The sequence below is a fragment of the Sebastes fasciatus genome, chromosome 20 (genome assembly GCF_043250625.1).
Source record: "Sebastes fasciatus isolate fSebFas1 chromosome 20, fSebFas1.pri, whole genome shotgun sequence".
NCBI lineage: Eukaryota > Metazoa > Chordata > Actinopteri > Perciformes > Sebastidae > Sebastes > Sebastes fasciatus.
Window position 1 is genome coordinate 17429462 of NC_133814.1, and position 22294 is coordinate 17451755.

Consider the following 22294-nt stretch of genomic DNA (forward strand, 5'->3'; position numbering starts at 1 on the left):
AGGTTAGTTCAAGACAGAGTGCTTTATAGATGACTGACAAGCTGACAAGCTAATTATAACAGTACAAATGTGAACAGTAAGACATTAGAGATTAATTCACACAAGAAATAAAAATGCAGAAAATGTAATAATAAAACCAATAAAATAGATAAAAATTAGGCCAAAATATTGTACATTTACACTCCTTTTTCTAACTTCAAGTAAGTCATTTTGAGCTTATACTCTTGATGAGTACACTATAATAAGGAAACAGCAGTTCAAGCACATCTGATTGTCTCTTTTGCAAATTTCTTGCATGTAGCAAGCAGACTTTGCACCATAGTGACTCTTTAATGAATTACTTTTGACTCTAAAAAGAAGAAAAGTAACTACCCTTTCTGGTCAGCTATTCACTCCAGCATGCGTCGATATCCATCGGCATGTTTCACATTTTCTGCAACTTTCTCCTCTCAGTCACGCCGCCTGTCATCTGTCAGTTCCCCGTCCTGCACGCCAGCTATCTGTCAGCTGTCTGCAGTTTTTTTTTTTGTGTGTGCCTCTTCTCAGTCATATTCAGGTCAACAGTGAATCCATGAGAAGTGGAGTGAAGAAGTGATGTGTCTCTCCCTCACTCCTCCATCATAATTTAGGCCTGTTAGCCTGCCTGCTCTGGTAAAACTCCAAACTGCGATTTGTTTAATTGGAGATAAGCTTTGAGGCATTTTTACAGAGCCCCAATTCTGCTCCAGACATCTTTTTAATAGCATGTCATTTTTCAAGTCTTTTTTTTGTCTTAGAAATTAAAAATATTCCTCCACTCCACCACATTCAAGCCAAAAATTATTTCTTTTTATTCCAAGAGCGCTTACAAAAACTCTCTTGTGTCTGCCATTAATCATGTAAAGCTTCCACATATCTTCCCATCGAAATAGACCCACTTATCTTATTACTCAATAGCCTATAAATGTCTTGCTGATCAGGCGAAAGTTAAACATATGCAAGTGTTTTTTGATTGATAACAGGGGTGCTGTTTTCGGCAACGGCTGTCAGGCTCTGACACAGCGCTTTGAGTTATTAGGGCAGAGAAGGGCGACCATAAATTTCGACCGTCAGGCAAAAACTCCTTTATTGTGGACGTGATGGATGGCTCGCCGCGGCAGACACCAAATTCTCGGCTTTATCCTTAAATGGCTGCACATTTTTCCGTCGCTGTAATTCATTACTTTTAAACAGAAAGCTTGAAATCTCCTGCTAGTATTTCACACAAGGACACGTTTATGAATCACCCAGAGTCCGTGCAAACACAGCCATTTACAAGCAGGGTTGGGTGATCATACAGAAAACAAGCCTCTATCCTGGCTGTACATTTAAAGATTAAGGATTCATATTTTAATTAAAGGATTTATTCATGTTTTTTTTTTCTTTGAAAGTTGCTTAGAGCTCACATTATATCATGTAGTCTGAAAAAATTTCATAACTCAAACTTTTGCAAATTAAAAAGGGGGAGTAAACTGAGTTAAGGTTCACTGAATCCTTTTTGCAACATGCAAAGTTTCTTTATTAAACACAGTTTGTTACCAATATCCAAAATGTAACCTTTTCAGCCCCTAGAAGTGTCATTTTCTATTCGTAAAAAAATGTGAAAAATGTGTTCAATAGACAACTTAATTCAATAGAAAACTTTTTTTCATTTTTATTTTATTTGTTGTACTAATAGTTGGACAGAGTTATATTATGGTCCATTGACTTCCTTATCTTTACCCTTGCCCTTGGCCGAAGAAAATACAAAATGATAAACAAAAACACTGGACAAATAGCAAACACCATACAGGTTGGCAAAAACTATAAATCGTTTTCAGAATCTTAATTTAGTTCTTGAAAGGACAGTTATATTTTTGCTTCTTAAAGTGTTTTCTTTGAATTTATTCAGGTTCATATAAAATGTAAATGAGTCACTTAGTTTAACTTTTAGTCTTGATTATGTGTACAGTAGTGTTTTAAGGTACATGTATGTTGGAGACAACTTCACAATTTATCATTGGAGTTGATTAATAATTGAAAATAATGGCAATTAGAGTCACAGTGACGGGAGCTTCCTGTTACGACTGTGTTGTATAATGTGTATTGTATAATTTAGCTCCGCAAGTAGGATGGTTACGACAGGGTTGATTGAACAAATGCATGCATACGAAACTGTAATTCAGTCCGTTTTAATCAAATTTTGATCTCTCTGTTTGAACTGTCAGTATTTATTCTATGAAATGATAACTGACCTCATGATGAAGTGCAAAAGTGATATGTTTGTGAAATCTGCTGTTCTTTTGCAGACACGTTGGAGGTTCCAGGCAGCAGTAGACAGCATGAAGGTAAGTCGTGGCTCCAGTCTTATTATTCTGCTCTCTTTAGATGTGCACATGTACATCAAAAACATCACAAAGGACCTGTAACTGAACCTATTAGATAAAATGACCGAAACTCCGGTGCAAAAGCCCTTGACATATACAGCAGCTTTGAAAAAAAAAAAAAAGTGGTTAGATAAATGCTGCATTATAATGTCGAGCAAATGGAATAAGAAATTCCCCCGACATGATGTGAAAATTCACCTTGTGGCAGCCGGCGCAGGGCGCCGCCACGTCAGCAGCCAGACAGGCCGACTGGATGTGACAGGTAAAAAGGGGAGATGATGGTTAGAAGGTGCTATTGTTTCATGCCGCTTTCTTGACCTGTCAGGTCCTGGCGCAGAGGCCCGGATCGAGGACCCCCTTGTCACATGAAAACAGTCTTAAAAGGCCGTTATCCAGACTATGGTGATTGCTCCTGTTTAATTGATTTGCTTTGCACTGAGGCCTGTCACATTAATAATGGTTAAGTACAGGCCCAGTGTGTCACCCAGAGTGGTGCGTCTATCGGGAAATTAACAGCCTTAACTAACTGCTGTCTGTGAAGCAAGAACTGTGTGGTCATATGAGATGCACTCTCGTACTTAGGCTGAAACTATGGTATTCATGATATAACTGCTCTTTTTTTTTTTTAAAACCTGGCACAGATTGACCTCTTCATATAGCTACATGTATATGTATATGGATATACCATAGCCCCTTCTCATTATGAACTACCATCCAGAGTAAAACAGAGAGCTACGCTGACAAGTAAATGGTGTTGAGTGAATAAGACTCAGATTACGCTCTCCACCACTTCACAGGAGCCTTTGACAGGCTGCAGTAGACATTAAGTCTCTCTGATATTTCCATGAATGACTGACAGTTTGAAATTGCTCCCATCACCTTGATAGCATGGTAATGCACCTTGCATGTGGACTGTCTTTAAAGTGCAGGAAATTAGACTGCGAGTTGAGAGTCGCCTTTCAACCAAATATGACAAGAAAATAGACTGCTTTTCTTCTGCGCCCGGAGAGGGAAAAAAGGGCCCCACAGAAGCTGGCACAGAATAAGAGGTTATAGGAGAAAGTGTCAGGAAGTATTACGGATATTATGTGTTTAAGACAGGACATTTCAGATACTTAGAAGTCATACCCATTCCCCTTGACTACACCCAAGATATTTTCCCTCCCCCCCATCTGTGTCAAATACTGTAGCGTTGACTTCATTTGCAAGAGCTCAACTCGGAGCTGACATGAAGAACTTGCAGTATCTCGCCGGAAGTCAGACGACGGTAGCGCAGCATGACGGAGAGAGTTAGAAAAGTTGAGGTGCAGCCAAGATCGCGGCGGTGAAGGGTCTTTTTCACGTTGTCTCCTCAATTAGTTAAAGCTGGTCAGGAGTAGGAAGTAAAGCCTATGGAGATTATATGCTGTCGTCCACTTGCCATCAGGTAGGTGAGGATCCTGGCGGGTTGTAGTCATGCTGTAGAGAAGAGTTAACTTCACCTACCCTCCCTGTTAGCACTGGAACCAATGGCTCAATTCAACCTGACAGCTGCCATATTACTGGCTCAGAACTTTGTGGAAACTTCAAGAAGCTCCTGTAAAACCTACTGTACTGTATCTACCTGTCTAGTAGCTTTAGGAGGAAAGGGAGTGCAATCGTGTTGACTTTCGATGACATCAAAGTATGGCATGTGACTTGATTTAGCTCGTTTTTATTACCATTGAGGCTTCATATGTTGATCCTTTAATGCCTCTGTGCCGGCGAAAGCCGTGGCCGGAGGCATTATGATATTGCGTTGTCTGTCCGTCCAGACGGAACGAGCTTCTTCAAATTTGGCTGAAACGTCCACTTGGACTCAAGGATGAACTGATTTTGGATGTCAAGGTCACTGTGACCTCACAAAACACGTTTTTGGCCATAACTCAAGAATTCATATGCTAATTATGACAATTTCACTCAAATAAGAGGATAAAATGATGAAGTGATGACATTTTGGACAGACATACAACAGCATACAACCGCTAGGCGGTAATTCTAGTTATCGATGAATGTGTTGATCCTTTTTTTGATTAATTTTGTCAGAAACTGGTGAAAAATGCCCACCACAATTTCCTAGAGGCCAATTTGATGTCTTGAAATTGCTTGTTTTTGTGTGACCAACAGATCCAAACCCCCACATATTAAGTTTAAAATGATATAAAACAGAAAATAGCCTCAAATCCTCACACTTGACAAGCTGGGAACAGAGAATATTTGGCATTTTTTGCTCGATAAAGTATCTGTTATCAAGATTGTTGTTGATACATTTCCACGATTAATCAATTAACTGTTGCACTTACTGTAATTACTAGTATTGGATCTCAAATGAGTTGAAAAGACACCACAGTGCATTTGTTTGTGAGGCAGTCGGTGTAAAAATCAACATTCTCCACATTGACACACATGCAGCACTTGAAGCTGATCCCTCACATTTTACTAGTCTAGATTTAATTTATGGAGCCTAAGCCGGGGTGAAAATGTACAGGTAGCGTGTTATGACACTGGAAACACTGTGCGGGTCGGGATGAATGTCTGTGATGGGCAGATTATTCCGACTAAAGTAGGCCTAAAGAATGATCTTGTCACATTTCACAGGCGGGATTAGGGATACGCAGGAGGAGCGCTTCAGTCAGGAATTAGCGTCATGTGGTCGGCTGGAGACGAGCATGCAAGGTATTCGCCGAGACAGGCTTGGACACTTACTGCTCCATTTGTCTACTTAGTGATCAAATACCGAGGTTGATGGTTATTTCTCTGTCGTTTGTGGTTTATGTGATATGTGTTCATCTGTATGCGTGAATTGTGTGAATTTCAGAGATCAGAACCGAGTTCATTTATCTTCTTTATATACATACACCCCATGCAATTAAACATAATGTATATATGTACAATACAGCATTAGATTCAACACATGATGCCATGTTAATGTGTATCCCACAGCAGCACCCACATTTTAAATGGAAGCAAGTGTGAGTGTCTTCAGACTATCAGAACGAGCTATTACCACGATGATTGAAGAGTGAAGGAGCGCGCGAGCTAAAAGACAAAGTAGAAGAGGCCTGACAAATGAAATCAAACTTCATAAGACCTGCCAGTGGTGTCAGTTGTTATCCATATCTCAAGCGCATTATGGTACTGCAACGCAGCGCACTGCCTTCTCGTCTGTCGTCTCAAATTCATCACGTTCTCGACTGTTTCTTTTAAGTCACAAGTGTCAGTGTGAAGAGGAGTCTTAATTGACATCTGAGTGGCGTAGACGTGGACCGCTGCCTTTATTTTGGTGCCAAGAAGGGTTGTGTTGTTTTGATGAGCTATTATTGGCAGAAGCCGGTAGCAGATAGCAGTCGGCCCTGGAAATGGGAAGTGACATCAGACAGAGAGGAGCTTGTCATTGTCTTCAGGCGAGTTCAATCTCGCTGTAAGTTCGGAACAGCCTGTTGAAATGTCACTCAGCAGACTTTTCTTTTCAGAAGAGAAATTCAGTGAAATTTTAGCTGAAATTATTTAGACGAAGATTCTTTCTGGTAAATTAAATGTATTATGTCGAACATAGAGAGCTATCATGGGATTGTCGTTCTCAACATATTTATTTTTTCATATTTCACTGGATTCTCTTTCATAGCATTTGGTAAAAGTAAACATAATTAAAGGGTTGATTTGTCCAACAAGGGAAAAAAAATGTTTCTTACTTAGATATGCTAGCGGCATGGCTCGAGAGATAGCAGTGTTGGTTTGTCTGTTATTCAGTCTGTCCATAATTAAGTGTAAAGTATTTGTCCAGTACTTTGGTTTATGAACAATTACTTGTATTAATGGCTATCAACCTCAACTGTACTTTGTACTAATTTGCACTAATTAGCAAATGTTAGTATCAGGGTTGTAAATTAGCATCAGCCACCAGCCAAATGCTGGTAAAATATGCAAGTGCCTGCCAGATTTGCTTCACTCACGAGCCAAATAAATAACGGTAATCTATTGAGAGGCTGGTAGATTTTGGAATCCACCAGCCACAGTGGCAGGTGGACAAAAAAGGTAATTTCCAACACTGGTTAGCATGCTAACCTGCTAAACAAAGATGGTGAACATGGTAGACATCATACCTTCTTAGCATCAGCGTGTTAGCATCGTCATTGTGAGCATGCAGTGGTGGAAGAAGTACTCAGATCTTTTATACCACAGTGGAGAAATACTCTGTTACGAGTAAAAGTCATGCATTCAAAACTTTACTTAAGTAAAAGTACAAAAGTATTAGCATCAAAATATACTTAAAGTACCAAAAGTAAAAGTATTCATTATGCTGAATGCCCCATTTAAGAATAATATATATTATATTATTGGATTAGAATTATTGATGCTGATACTGGGTATCTTAACCTATAATAATAATAATATTATTGATTATATTTTGCATGAATAATATAAATCTTCAAAGTAACTAAAGATCAGATAAATGTAGTGGAGTAAAAAGTACAATATTTCCCTATGAAATGTAGTGGAGTAGAAGTATAGAGCAGCTTAAAATGGAAATACTCAAGTAAAGTACTTTAAAATTGTACTTAAGTACAGTACTTGAGTAAATATACTTAGTTACATTCCACCACTGTGAGCATGTTGGCATTTACTGTAGCTCAAAGCACTACTGTGCCTATGTAAGCGATACTTGGCGGTACTCTTGTTTGTTAAATGTCGTGAACACTACAAATGAAATTGTATTCACCTCCATTGTGCCGTGGTGGAGGCAGAAATCTGTCCATCCGTCCTGACCTGTCCCTTTTTAATATGATTTTAGGACTGGATTGCACTCACCATAACAACAACCGTTCTTCTCATAACCAGCACTCTGTGCACATCTGGCATTTATAACCAGCTCACAGTAAATCAATGAGGCGTCTGTAACATGTAGCTCAATAAAGCACTTCTTAATCACAATGTTCTCCTCTAATATTCACTCAGCTGGAGTACGGTGTAAATAAATAGCTCTCAGCGCAGTGCATCTTACTGTACATTGATCACGGGCACGAGACCCCAGGCAACAATGCACAAAAGAAAAATGGCTTCCTTATTTTCACTCATCCGCGGCTCCGTGCAGCCCTTAATAGACAGAATCAGAATGTCTGCTGTGGTGTTGCAGGCTTTATGAGACCATTACCGCTTTTTATTGTGTATCCCTGGACTAATGGCTTTCTATAGTCGCTCTGATTTACAGCCTGTCAGCTTTGTGGCTGTCCATTAGAACGGGAGGTTGACATGAAGCCAGTGGTTGAAGTACCCACTGTTAAAAACAAGGAAGTGATGTCTCACACAGAGACGCGAGGCTCCTTAAACCTCTGTTCCAAAACACACTCATGGCTGCTTGTTTCCCCAGCCTGTTTTTGTTTTTTTCATATGCTGCACCTCTCCTTCATGAAGTCATTTACTGCAGACACATATTGCACTGTTTTCTGATGTCTACAGTAAGAAGGAAAGTCTGTCAAATCCATTAACATGCATTCATGTTTGGATTCATCTGTTTTTATGGGTGCTTTATTATAGTGCATAAACTGTGGTCCCAGCACTTAAACACATCATTAAATATTAGTTGTCATTAGGATTTTATTTTCAGCTTTGATTTTGTAATGTGTTATGGGTGGGGTGGTATCTTTTTAGTAAATCACTGTATGAGTCACTCACATTTAAGATGAGGATTACTGCTGCTGACATCATAGACAAATCAGGGCTATTTCCAAAAATCCAAAACACAAAGATGAGAGATAAAAATGAGACATTTGCCTGCACTGTGTTACCGTTGCCTGGCAGGATGAGCACACGCAGACAAACAGGAAGGAATGTTTAATTTAAAGGGGATCGTCAATGGATCACCATACAAGAAAGCCACCTCAGACTTTTATCTCTGTTGGCTCTTGTATGACCTTTCATACTGTGTTTTTTTATGTACAGCTGGACTAACTTTAAAGCCTGCCGAATCACAGGACAGTGCTCTTACCTAAGATAATCTGTCCAGAATCTTCCATAAACCTCACTTTATTAGCTCATACACATGGATCATCCATGTGGAATTAGAGCAACAAAAAAAAAAATGCATCCGTGACAGTTTAACTTCCATCAGATGTTCTGGAAGGAAATCGCAGCATACAAAACACGCTCTGCGGTCGCTGTACGTGATACATAATTAGCGATATTTACTCCGTAAAAGCACAGATACCTCGTCCGTATTTCGCTGTCTTTCCCTAATTGTTGGTGGTGCATCAGGGCCACAGGCGGGGGTGAGGCAGGTGATCCCTGACGGGGGTGGAGCTGGTCCTGCTTCACATAAAATCAATTCTGGCCTTTGGTGTTGGCAAGCCAGCGGGGTTGGGGGCGAGGAGGGGGGAACGCATGTCTGACACCTCCTGACTTTTTCATGAGGTAGTGTTTGAAGTTTTAAACCCCCACAGAGGATTCTTGGGGCGATGAATATAAAAGGGGGTGCAGCTTAAAGCTCAGGCATATTATCATCAATGAAGACCCGGTTTGATGAGGAATGTCAATTGATTTGATTTTGAAGTACCAGACCTGGAAGAACTACTAACAATATCACACCCTTCAAAAGCTAATTTATTTGAACTTCACCATAATAGTTCTTCAATAATGGCATGTGTTTTCTTTTATGACGGACGTCCTTTCATTATAAGCTGCTCTTAAGTCGCCCTTGTCTCGAGTGGTTCTGTTCCCTCTCTGTTCACGCGCTGCGGTGGGCACAAAGAAGAGGAGCATGACCTCAAAGCATCTTTTGTTGCGGAGGCAGTGGAGGGTGCTGGCTGTGATTCATGTGATGGGGTGAGGGGGAGTGGTAGGTACTGAGGAGGGTGGGCCGACAATGACAAGCTTGAGTTCTGCAGTCCCGGTGGTCCTGTCTTTCCGCTGTTGTTGTAATAACTCTACTACGCCGTTCTCTACAAAACGTTTGATAGTAACGTGTTCATCTCCGACTATTTGAGTGTTCGATGTGTATTTGTGTGACTGAAGTCTTGGTAGATATCTCGATCTTTTAGAAACACTAACAACCTTTAGTAGTTCAAAGATTATGAGCCAACATTTAAATTATAAGAAGTCTGGTGATATTCTATATTTTTCATATTGTTAACAAATCTCCTGAAAAAAAACCTAAAAACAAAACCAACAATGAGTTGATCCTACTAACAAATATTGTCTGTGTGTCCAAAGCATGATTTAGCTTATTAATCCACTAATGACTAATGTTAACAGAGGTTGCATTGAGTTTCATTATGATGTGTTCAAGCTCTTTTTTTGGATGAAGGTAAATTATAATGTTATCATTATAATTTTTTGCGAGAACCATGAATAAATGGTTGTTTGAAGGAGATGTTTTCACAGCAATATAATATATATAGATATTAGAGAGGGAATTATGACCTGTTTAATTTTCTAACACTAGCTCAAAGTGTTTATTGTTTTCTTTACCGTGGTATCGAAATGGATATCAAGAATTGTGGAATTCTACTGGTATTGGTATTGACTAATATTCTGGTATTGTGACATCCCTACTATATACTCCTGTTTGGTCAACATTTGCTAACAATTACATTGCCCAGATGCTTAAAGAAATTACAGAGTCATTTCTAGAAATGAAACTGTATATTTGCAAGCTGTGTTTATTATTTATGTTTTCAGTAGGAGCCAGTGGGCTTACGGCTAAAAGCCATTGTCAAGGTTGGAAAGTTGTGAAGTTTTAAGAGTTGGATTTACGCATTGCTGGTTTTGGTCCAACATGTTATAGAATAATACCAAACACATCCTTTAAGTGCAGAAAAATAACTCTGAATCCATTGGTTCAAAATAAATATAAGTGTATGAACCGCCAACTTCCACCATTTTTCCATAATTTTTTGCCGATACCTCCAACAACTCTCAACCAATCTTCACCAAATATGATTCATAAGATAATTGGATAAGCAAATTAAGTGGTAAAAACAAGAAACATGAGTGCTTTCCAACCAGTAAACAGTTTTATTTGTTGAAGAAAAGAAAATATTTACAGCATTTTCTGCTAAAGTTGTTTTTTTCCCCCCAACCTTCACAGTAACTGACACACATTACATTGAACAGTGCTCCAAATCCAAAGGAGTGTCATTCGCCGGCTTCCTCTAACAGATGCTGGTGCTCGTCTCGTGGAAGTGCAATGTCCTGGATCTGGTGGCACTGCCATATAACTGCTGTATAAATAGATTCCTATGACAGAGCCATTCATCTCCAGCCATGAGCACATCAACATTAAAAGACAGCTCACCGAGACCTCTGCGCTTGTTAGGGCAAGATCAGCAGTCCAGATGCCCAAGATGTAAACTCGTGAAAGGAAGATTAATTTATCTGTCATCCCTGCCTTTGACAGTAGTTATAAATCTGATTTAGCTGTTGAGCAGGGGTTATGAAGAAGGGCAGTCGGACATTAAGATTTCAAAGGAGTGATATCAAGAGGACTAACTCGTGACTCACGGCCTGCCACAAATGGGTCAAAAGTTCTTGTGGGATGTGCCGTGTGATGTTTGAAACTTTGAGGCTTCCGCTCATCTCGTCTTCCTTGAGTTATTTTCAAAAATGGCGGCCGTCATGTGAGGTGCAGCGGGCACGGGGTGTCAAAGGAGCTATTTACTGGTGGATGGATGGGAACAGGCGATACGAGGTGGTCACATCCTGTGACCATCTGCACGGGAGTCATGCTACTTATTCAGATCGGACACAGATGCTCCGGCATAACGTGAGCCTCTGTGCAGATATTTGGACGCGTGACAAAATGTTTAGTGCCACATTTCACGGCACGTCAAGTGGATTCTGACGTGCCAGCGTTTCCTACAGGTTCATTTGTGTTTCTTTTGCCAAATAACTGCTTTTTTTTTTTCTTGATAAACTCCCAGTATTTGTCTTTTCGTGAAATTAACTTCATCCCCTTTAGAACTTCAGATTTGTCAATGTGAACTTTCTTGATTGGGAAATTAACTTGATCCTCTTCAGAGCTTCTAATTTTAAGCCGTCTACAGCTGTAGGTTCTGGAAACATCAACATTTTCCTGTGTACTTCCTTTTTTTCTTCTTCAACTAAACCTATCAGAGGGTTAAAGAAACTCTGAGGCATTTGCTGACACTGTGCATAACACACTGCTTTAAGATGCTTAAGGTGGGGGATAAAATGTCATACCACATTAAACAGCTAAATGACCTGATCACAGCGATGTGTAGGTGTAGCGTGGGTAGGAGGGGCGACACACGATGATGAATCTCTTCCTTTGAAGCCCTTTTCTTTTCATCGCGTCTGCGTTGCTTTCACTCAGATGAAACCACACTCTTTGTATGGTAAACAAGACTGTTTTGTGACGAGAACAAAGAGGGAATAGAGGTTTTTAAGGGAGTCTATTGTTACCGCACATATGGATGTCAACTGGGAGGACACTGAATACACTGAGGAGTCCTATTTACTTACATAGTTGTGTAATGTAGTCTGCTGCAGTGGCACTTACTAGGGGTGGGAGAAAAAGTTGATATAGTATAGTATCCCGATATTTTGTGTGGCAATATTGTATCGAAAAACAGCCGTCAAGTATCAATCATTAATTATATAAATTATTAACCTCTTAACAATCCCGGCCTAGCTGCTATTCTGTCTTTCAGAGGTTGTAGTGGGCTCAGTCTTAAAGCTAGATTGAAGATAGTGATATATATATATAGTTTAACAACTGCTTACACATTTAGGCATCAATACTACTACTACTTCTACCAAGCAAATTTTACTGAAGAACATTTGTATTTTTATTTAAAGCGAATGGATGTACAGTTTGCTGAACAGCGATTTAATGGTAAATGCAAAACCTTAACATAACTGTAGCACAGATAGACAAGAGTCATAAAGTCAAACCGACTCAGTCAGTTAGCATTAGCCAACATAACTACTGGTCATACCAGACCAAGTGAGGCTGCAGCTGCAAAACCCCTGATTGTAATGAACATAACAGAGGTGAATTTTATTGCTAATGAATTCAGCTTTTCATTTGTAAACCAAAGATTGTCTTTAAAAATTTCCATAGTCTCTGGGGGCGTAAGAAAATATCGAAAATCGAGTGCAATATTATGTTTCGTGATACTGTATTGATTCTCAAAAACACTATCGATTATTGATTAATAATTTACATGCAAAGATTAACTCAGTCAATACTTAATTTAATTTGCAGAGAGATGCGCCCTCAGTGTATGTGCCCTCTCAAAGTAGTGTTATGATGTTGGATATTACAGGTACTGTGCAGGGAAATGCAAATGCAGATCTCACTGTCAACTTTTTTACTCAGATTTTATGCATATGGTGGTGTGTTCTTTACACTGACAGTTTTCCTAAAATTAGATTTAAAATATCACAATATATACCTTGCTTACAGTATCGCAATATATTGAATTGTAACGCCTGTATCGTGATACGTATCGTATCGCCAGATCCTTGCCAATATACAGCCCTAGTAGTCGCGCTTTCAGGAAAATTCTGAATGTACTACTTGTAACTGATTATTTTGACATGTGGCACTGCCACTTTTACTTTAGCAAATCCTTTGAATACTTTAATAAACCACCAGTTTGCTGTTTAAAGTCACAGCTCATTTTTCATCCTCATCTCCAGTAAATTACGTTGCTAACTGTTAATAAAGTAAATTTCAGTGGTCCCCTCTCCCTGGTAAACCCACAAACATTACAGTACGAGGTAAGTCATAACGTACTGCTGACTTAAGCGAACCTTATTACGTTAATGATGGCATCAATTACTCCATTGGTATGGTTTGGCCGCTGTGGTGCATTTTTCCCAGAGCTATGGCACGGAGGACAGTGGGAATTTTGACTTGTCAAAGCGTCCAGGGCCAGAAGCAGGATTAATGGCTGCCTGCCTGCATCCGAGGTCCTTCAGCAGTAATTGCAAGCAGAATCTGACTCTATGATCTCAGCAGCGGTATGCAACATGCCAAAACAGCCTGCTTTTGACAGATTGCCTTCCTGCAGTAATATCTTAAGCACGTTGGTTCTCTCAAATTAGGCATCGCATACCTCCCACGCCACCACAAAACAGGAGCAATGACTTCTTTCCACCTCCACTGAATATATATCTTAGAATATATTTCCCTGCCTTGACAGATCGGAGTTAAAATCTGTTTTTAGTTCACAAAATCTGCTTTTGTTGGCCTTATCACTTCACCTGCTGTTGACAAGTGTTGGGAAATGAAATGTTTTGAATAAAAGATGTAATATTCATCTCTTTGCAGTGTAGACTTAATGAAATGCTCTTGGAGAATCACGCTCCAGATGTCTTCAGGGCGGTTTTTAGCTGCTCTGCTATGTTAGCCCCCCAGGCCTGTGCAGGAGTAAATCCCACTGTGGTTCTTCTCTCTTATTCTCTCAGTTGATAGTTTGTGTCCAGCCTCAGGACAGAGGGACTCCTATGTGCTGCTCTGTGGTGGGTTGTGTTCTCTGGAGCAGTTAAAAGCCTGGCAGCTCCACCCCATGACTGTCCAAACACAGTTGACTCAAGGCATCCACATCAAACAGAGCTCTCTGCGAAGCCCATTGGAAAGTTAACCACGGGGTGCTGAGCGTATTTATTTATTTTCCACATATAAATGTGACTGGCTTCAGATTTTTAACATTTTTTTTTAAAGGAAATTCACTCATTAGCGTTTGTAATTGACAGCACAAAGCTGTATTTGAAGAGACCGTATTTGACACCGCACCCGGTTGTACTCAACTCCTCTGGGCCGAGTCGAAAGCAAGATTCAGAGCGGGTAACAAGAAAAGACAAGTCAATGAAAGATCCTTTCAGTCTGTTCCTCAGCGGCGCTCACAACGGACATGTCGGGGTGAAATGAACTTTCTCGGCAATGTGTGTTTTTGAGCGCACGCACTGCAATCACTAATTCATCCTGCCTTGAGATCCTTTGACATTGACGTTCGAGGGTAGACGCTATGTGAAAATGTAAATAAACTTTAGAGGAGCTTTGGGTCAGTGTGGGATGAAATTTATAGTTTTGGCATTTACTCTGCAGTCATCATTCATCCCCCTGTCGAGAGCAGAGGCCTTGATCAGCGGAGCCTCCGTTGGCCCTCAGATGACCCGCAGTCTATCTGACCAGCTGTGGTTCAGATGCCTCAGTCTGAGATGTTCACATTACTGTAATAACTGAGACGATTAACCCCTTCTGCACTACAACAGCCTCACCAAGAAGTCGTCTCTTTGTCACTGTCTTATTACAGCACTGGCAGGAAATGCTTTGGAGAATGATCATTTAGATCTTTGGAGTAAACATTAAAGTGTCAGTAACCAAAAACATATTCTCTTCTTTAGCCCTAGTAGTATCAAGCCTGTGGTTTTGCTGGAACTTTGAGATATCTACCACTGAACCTTGTGTTGCTATCCAAATTTAATGGAGGTGAACTGAAAACAATGTTCCTAACTCTGGATAATAACTTCTGTAGAAAGTATTTTTAAGGAAAATTGGAATCAGTGAGGTTTGTGTATTATCCAAAGTAGGGGTCACGATAGCAGAAAGTAGTAAAAAGTAAGTTGTAGAAAGTTTAGTAGTTGATACCAATATCTTTTTCCACGAAATTCCACAATTTTTGATACCCAATTCGATACCATTGTAAAAAAATAAAAAACAAAACAAACACTTTAAGCTAGTGTTAGTGTTACTAATTTTTCTGAATAGAGCTTGAACTCATCATAACCTCTGTTAGCTCTGCAGGACCGGCTGCTAATAGCTAACATTAACTAGCTTTCCTCCTGCCGATTTCAACACGGATTTGTTGTTCACAACACAACACTATCGACACTTCCCCTGGAAGTGTCGATAGTGAGTTTACTGCGTCCTTTCGGATTTTAGACGCTGTTATGCTTGAGCCCCCCGTTACCTGTGGTACCTGCGGTACAGCAGAAAAACAAGTTCTGTCATGCTTTCATAATTTTGGCATTAACTTGGTACTGGTATTGGTTGTCGTGACATCCCTAATCCAAAGTAACCAGTACGTTGTTTCTGGAAAAGGATGTTGCTGTTGAGTTTTCCTAATTTCATTTTTACAGTCTTTGAGCTTCACAAACAAAATTTCATTCACTTCCTTTGCACTGGCGTGGCGACAGAAAAGTCAGATGCTGATATCTGGTACATCAAAACAAAACTTCATGGCTAGATACCACTAGAAGTAAATGACAAAGTATCTTTTTTTGTGATTTGTGTGGACCGACCCTTTAAAAAGGAAATAGATTTTAATAGCTTTGGCAGCTGCTCCAAACTCTACAGGATACGTGCACTCTGCAACAGAATGTACAGGCCTGTAAAAGCCAAATCAAAGTCTAATAATCGGAAGGTGGCCTTCAAGCAAAGTGCCAATTATTTTAAATTGCTCCATTAAAGACAGCAATCACAACTGTCATGTTAGCATTTGGACATTATGGCTCACTTCTGGCGGCTGGAGTTCACGTGGGTGTAACTGCAGCGTAATAAACACATGTAGATTTTACATAACCTCGTGAAACAAATGATTTTGTTTGCTGACTGCTTGCCATAACACATAACTGACTGACAACAAAAAAAGCTAGACATTTTCTCACTTCAGCGGAGAGAACAAAGCCCCTCGCTGTTTTTCCTCCTTTTAACAGGTGAGTGCTCCAGCTATTAATTTGTGTAGGGCCACCTACTTTAATTGGTCTTAATCTGGAGTGAGTGGCTTTGATCTCTCTGACAGTTTGACTGCATTAGCACGAGTGTGCAGGCTAATCCTTTGCGTAGCTTGTTCTTTTGGCGCAGTCAGAGGCCTGTCCAGCGATAATATGTCAGCTGAGGGATAAGCCCTCATCAAACAACCAGGTCTAAGCTTCTGGAAAATGGGGGTTGAAGGGCCACCATCATGCTGTGCTTCAAATAAAGATGGAGACGTAAAACAACTCCGTCTTGCAGTTTGTAACCGTTAGATGAAACCCCAAGAGGGACACTTTCAAGGTTTTCAAGGTTCGTGTCCTTTTATGCAAACTTGTTGTTGTGTTTCGGCATCTTATGTCCTGTGACCGACCATTCACTGCTCTGTATTAAACACTATTACACAGTCTTCTAACCTCAAGCGAGCCCCGGGATCATCTCACCACTGTTCATACTATCACCACATGCATGATCTTCATGTCCAAACAGTGGCTTTATCTCTGCCGTGTCATCTTATTAGGAAGTAACAAGCGTATGAAGTGTTTGTCCTGAACTCGAGTTGAACCCTCATGAATTATGATAACCATCTCAAAGTCAACAATATCTGCTTTCAGGAGAGGAATAGAGAGATAGTGTTTGAAATGAAGAAAATAGCAGCACTTGTGCTTCACCCACTGATTATATCACACATCATGGTGATTTACTTATCGCGACGGGCATTTCTCGACTTCAGTGGGTCTTTTGTTTTTGTGTTCTGTGATGGAGGAATGTCAGCTGAGCTTTATTCAGGGTTGCATGTGAAAACGCCAAATATATCAGTTAATGCTAATTCAAAGAGGATATTTAGAAGGCAAATGGGTTCACAAAGGATATTGTGTTCATGAATCAGTGTAAGAATCATTGTTTTCTCCACTTTTACTGCCTTTTAAATTCAGTTGTTTTTAGTATTTTGGTGAGCATTGACATTTATTGGATCCGTTTCTTGTTTTACTTTTAAGCCGCAGAGCTGAGTCAAATGTGTGTTTTTGAAAATACCGTCTTTGAATATGTATATAATTTGAGCTATGAGCTAGCCACAGGATAATGGATATTTATACCCATGCAGAGTCGCCTCCGTTCATTTGTGGTGCTTCTGTTGCCTCACTGAGTGACAAGCTAACAGTTGACCTCAGATTTGTTGTTGTGGTAATGATATTGCAGCAAATAGCCTCACCTTCATCCACAAGTTTTATAAGGAATCCAAAATGCTTTGACAAATTACTTTTCAGATGATTTTCTGTCATGTCCACTCAGCATGACACAGTGGTTTCCTCCAATATGTGTTAACGAAGGGTGACAGTGCATTTTATGATTGTCCCCCGCTGGAATATAAGGCCAGCCGGTTGTGCTAATGCAATGTGAATTTTGAATTCAAACAGATACTTACAGATCAGATATTTAAAAGAATAATTCAACATTTTGGAACGCTTACTTGCCGAGACTTAAATGCGAAAGCGACAGGATAGGACTCTCATATCCGTGACAACCAGTGGAGACTTCACTTCGTCACTTCTCTTGGCCAAAAAGACACCATAACCTTATTTTTACACTTTGTTTTTTGTACAAATAAACAAACGGAAGGTGCAGAAGGTGGATTATTTTACCTTTGGAGAGCACCAGGCTAGCTGTTTCCTCCTGATTCCAGTCTTTATGCTAAGCTAAGCTAATCGCCTGCTGGCTCAAGCTTCATATTTAACGTACAGACGTGAGAGTGGTATCTATCTCCTCATCTAATTCTCAGCAATAAGCATATTTCCCCAAAATGTCAGTTACGTTACCTACATTTGAAAAGGTTGCATGTGTCTATGATGCTTGAATAGGTCAAACTCTCCAGTATTTCACAAGAAAATCAAGTATTTACAAAAAAAAATCACAAAAAAAACTAATTTTGTATAATAGTAATATGTTTTTTCTTCCTTTTTCCCATTTTGTTTATTATAATTTTACAACCCCTCAGATTTATCTTGATCCCCCGGTTGGAAATCACTATATTAACAGACATTTGACAGGAGTTTTTATTATGTATGTCTACAAATACCCAAATTTGGGTTGTTGAACAAATTCTGTATAATATGTTGTATTTTAACTGCCCTATCCAAATCTTCTCAGCTCACTGCCTCGACACACTGGAGGCCACCTGTAAGTGGTCATCTGGTTTCATTTTTATTAGGGGCCATTTGGCCGATCTGTCATCCATCACAAAATAGCAAAAATATTCGGCACACCAGGGAGGGACACCGTTGGAAGGTGACTCGCCAGTCATGGGCACAAGGTAAAGATTAATCAAATGTTATGTGTACTATCACCAGCTGGCAGCACCAGCCTCTAAGCCTTTGAGTGAGTAAGTCCACAGAGAGGCCCGTGGCACAGCTGAGTTTGTCTTGTAAAAGTGCAGCTGTCCAAGACATGACAGCTACAGCATTAGCAGGGCCATTAAGAGGTGTAGAACATTTCCAGGGAAACCATTTGAAAAATGACAACCCCCGGCACTGCTGAGATATTAATTATACGCAGCACCCGTGGAAAATAAGCCAAAACAGTTGGTGAGACAAAAGATGCCTTGTTTTCTCACAAGATGCCTTGTTTGTGCATCCAGCATTTAATAAGAAATAAACAGCAGACGGAAAGAGGGAAAACTAAATTCTAACTATTGCCAGCAGCAAGCAGTCTTGAAACACGGATGACCGGAGTAATGACAAACTACCTATCGGCTGATTTTCCAAAATTAACCAAGAATTCAGTGTGAGACTTAGAAACGATTCCTGAGGAGAAGATCTTTAAAGCAGCCTTTTCTTAAACAAATTGCTCAGAAAAAAAATTGATACAAAATGAATTTCTCCTGGGAGAGCTTCAGTACAGAAATTCAAACTCAATGTAATGTTTGATAATGTTGTCCTAGACTACAAAATGTCCAGAATGAATTGTAGGAAAACATACTATTTGTACACTAACTTGAACAAAGCTTTGTCCAACAAAATCATTGGTGCTGTGTGTAAGAAAATTAACGTTTCAGGACTGTTATTGCAAGGCAGTAACAACTTTATTTTGGGTTTGAATGTGCAGCAGATCAATTTGAAAAACACTGTTAATAAATTCAACAGACCCCAGGGAAAACGACACATTCACACAAATTCTAACATCGCTATCTGATAACCTGGTAATAAAGTGCCAGAAAAGACATCTGGATGCTGCAGATGTGCAGTTTCCTTTTAGTCTGTATTGGTATTGATCCCCTGGCTATTAAAGGGGACAAGTTATGCTTTTGTGCCTTTTCCCTTTCCTTTAGTGTGTCATATAGTTTTTTGTGCATGTAAAAAGTCTGCTAAATTACAAAGTCCAAAGTCCACGCCTAAGGGAGTTGTCTCCCCCACAGAAACACTGCTCCTGAACTGCCTGAAATGCTTGCTTGAAATCCCGCCTTCTTTTCCATAACATGGTGATGTCACCAAGTAACACATTTGCGTAATATCTGCCTAACGACTAGTTTGACACGCCGTCAAACAAAGCTAGTTTGAGCGGAGCTGGAGCGGAGTACGAAGAGCTTGATTCGGTTGACCAATCACAACAGAGTGGGCCAGCTGACCAATCAGAGCAGACTGGGCTTTTCAGGGGCGGAGCTAAAACAGAGCGTTTCAGACAGAGGGTGAAAAGACGTGCTGCGGCACCGCCGATATGAGAAAAATAAAGCAATTTTCGAACATTAGAGCATGTAACCATGTTCTAGTATAAACCTAAAATACAAGTATGAACCTGAAAACAAGCATAATAGGTCCTCTTTAATGCTTCTGCTGTTATGTTCCATTTTGAGAGCATAGGAAACCTGTAAAACAAATCACAACATGCTTGTCAGGTATACGCGAGAAAAAGGACAGCTCAGGTGTGCAGGTTGTAAAGTTGACGTACAGATTTTGGGTGAAAGATGAGTCATTTTGTCATAAATCTGCCTCGTAAAGCAGCTCTCCGTTTCCTCTGTGATGTTGTAAAAGAAGAGCAGTAGAGGTCAGGAGGAAGCTGAACTTGTTGTACAGGATATGGACACAGTGTTCCCTTCACAGAATAAAGCTTAAACCTTTTACAAACGAGATATTTTCATCCCTTTATGCAGAAAGCAGTTTCATAATGACTAAATCTGCCTGTAGTGTTAATTGGGGATTAATTTGCCATGTTTTCAGTAAGTTGATCGCATTAACAAGGATCCAACAAGGTGCCTCCTAATTAAACCGCAAGTCCCTGAGAGTGTAATAATTCCCATAAGAATAGTCCATTAATTGGTCATAACTAAACCCTGTGTAGAGCTGATTACTGCGACAGTGGTCAGACTAGTTTAAACTCTAAAACTATTTTGTATATATAGGAGCTATTTCCTGTCCCCTCCTCAAGGGAATGAGAGGGAACTGATGATGGCCACATAATGTCTATTCACAGTGGCTCATAAATAAGGAGCTGCCCCTGAGTGCAAACTCTGTTTATTATAGCCGCCCGAACCTCCGTGCCAGCCCTTGGAGTTACTTATGCAGATAAATGCAGTACCATTCATCATCACTTCTATTCATAAATAGCCAATAACTCATCTCTCTCCATATGGAAGATTAGACCTTGGAAATGTGACTTAAGCACAGGAAGTATTCAGTTCATGAAAAACATGAGTGATCACACTCACAGACATCTCCCCTTTACTCATTATATCTTATTCTACATGTCATTTCCCTGATCAGCTCTCATCCGCGAGGCTCATAACGAATCGTAGACGCGAAGCTTCTCGGTGGTATGCTGACTGAGAGCAGATGAGGTGTTTTTTTGTCTTACTGTAGTGTGCTGGTTTTCAGAGAAGAGGCCACAGAGGTGCATAGACTGATGAGAAGGGATGATATATGTAGCGCCTGTGTCCCAGCTCTCCTCTGGCCCATTGTCATTAATCACGGCCATTAGGCTCCCCCTCCACCGCCGCTCGCCTTGTCTGCGCCCGGCCATCACAGCCTCCCTTTTGTCTCATATCCATAAAGGGAAAGGCCGTATACTTTCACCTCGTCTCCCGCTGCAGAGATACAGGGGATGCTAAAAAGGGTGCTAGCATGTGTTCTGGGGATTTAAAAGTCATAATTTATCTCATTATGGCATCGTTTTTGTTACTGTGAAGCAGAGGTGTTTAATCCTAAAGTTCATCCTTTCTGCAGGCTTCGTTTTTCCACACCGATCCGCAACCGTGGCGTGATTTACTATTTTATCGTCGCATTGTTTTAATCTAAGCACTCGCATTATCATCCTCTTGTCTCTGCGAGCTAATCAGCAGTCAGAGTTGCTCTCTTCTCTTCAGCTCGGTCTTCACATCGTTAAGTCTCCCCCACCCCCGATCCTCCATGTCATCAAACCCAAGAGGTCTGATATGATAATATGTGTGAACTGAAATGTGAAAGCAATTCATATCACTTTCCAAGGGCTTTGAATGTTTGATTTGCATAACTAGAGAAAATTATATTAGATGGGAATATTGATTTAATTTCATCCTAGAGCGCTGTTAATTATGGTATCATAAAAGTGTCATCTCTTTATTATCGGGTTCAGAACGGGGGTTGATGGCTGGTGTTGGCGAAGTGCTCGCGTTGCTACGGGAAGGCTATCATCATGATATTGTTTAGCATAATTTTACATTATGAGGCTGGGTCACGATACGCCGGAGATGTCGCTTTTTTAAAAATTTTTATCTCTCGATCAAACTTCTTTGACTTTAAAGGATTAGCTGTATCTATTCCTACTTTGTTCTTTGATATTGCATGAATACGTCTTCTGAATGTTTTACATCTGCTTCTGCTGGCGTCTTGATTTATTATAGTCCAGTTTTAAAAGCATTACATGTTTAACATCATACGACCAGAAAGGGAGCACGTTCTTGCTTTCAAGTTGATGAGTAACATGTGTCTCGCATACGGCCTTTGTGTGTGTTTTCATACCATAAAGACTGCAATCTGTATGGGATTACGGGATACCTTTTACCCTGTATAGCTATGCATTCACGTCCTGTACACCCAGTAATGGCTACTGGGAGGATGCTGAACAAATGAAGTATCCCCTCCTCTGCTTCTAGCTGAATTCAGATCTTTACAAATGGATTCCCTGAGTGCAATTTATCTAAATGAAC

General features: G+C 40.2%; 1 long non-coding RNA gene across 1 annotated transcript in view; it reads left to right on the top strand.

Annotated features, from left to right (window-relative positions):
- LOC141758530 (uncharacterized) overlaps positions 1–22294 on the top strand; it is a 160271-nt gene that overhangs the window by 38647 nt on the left and 99330 nt on the right. The window contains exon 4 of the long non-coding RNA XR_012591885.1: positions 2307–2345. This is a non-coding gene — a long non-coding RNA (uncharacterized LOC141758530). The remainder of the gene's footprint in view (positions 1–2306; positions 2346–22294) is intronic.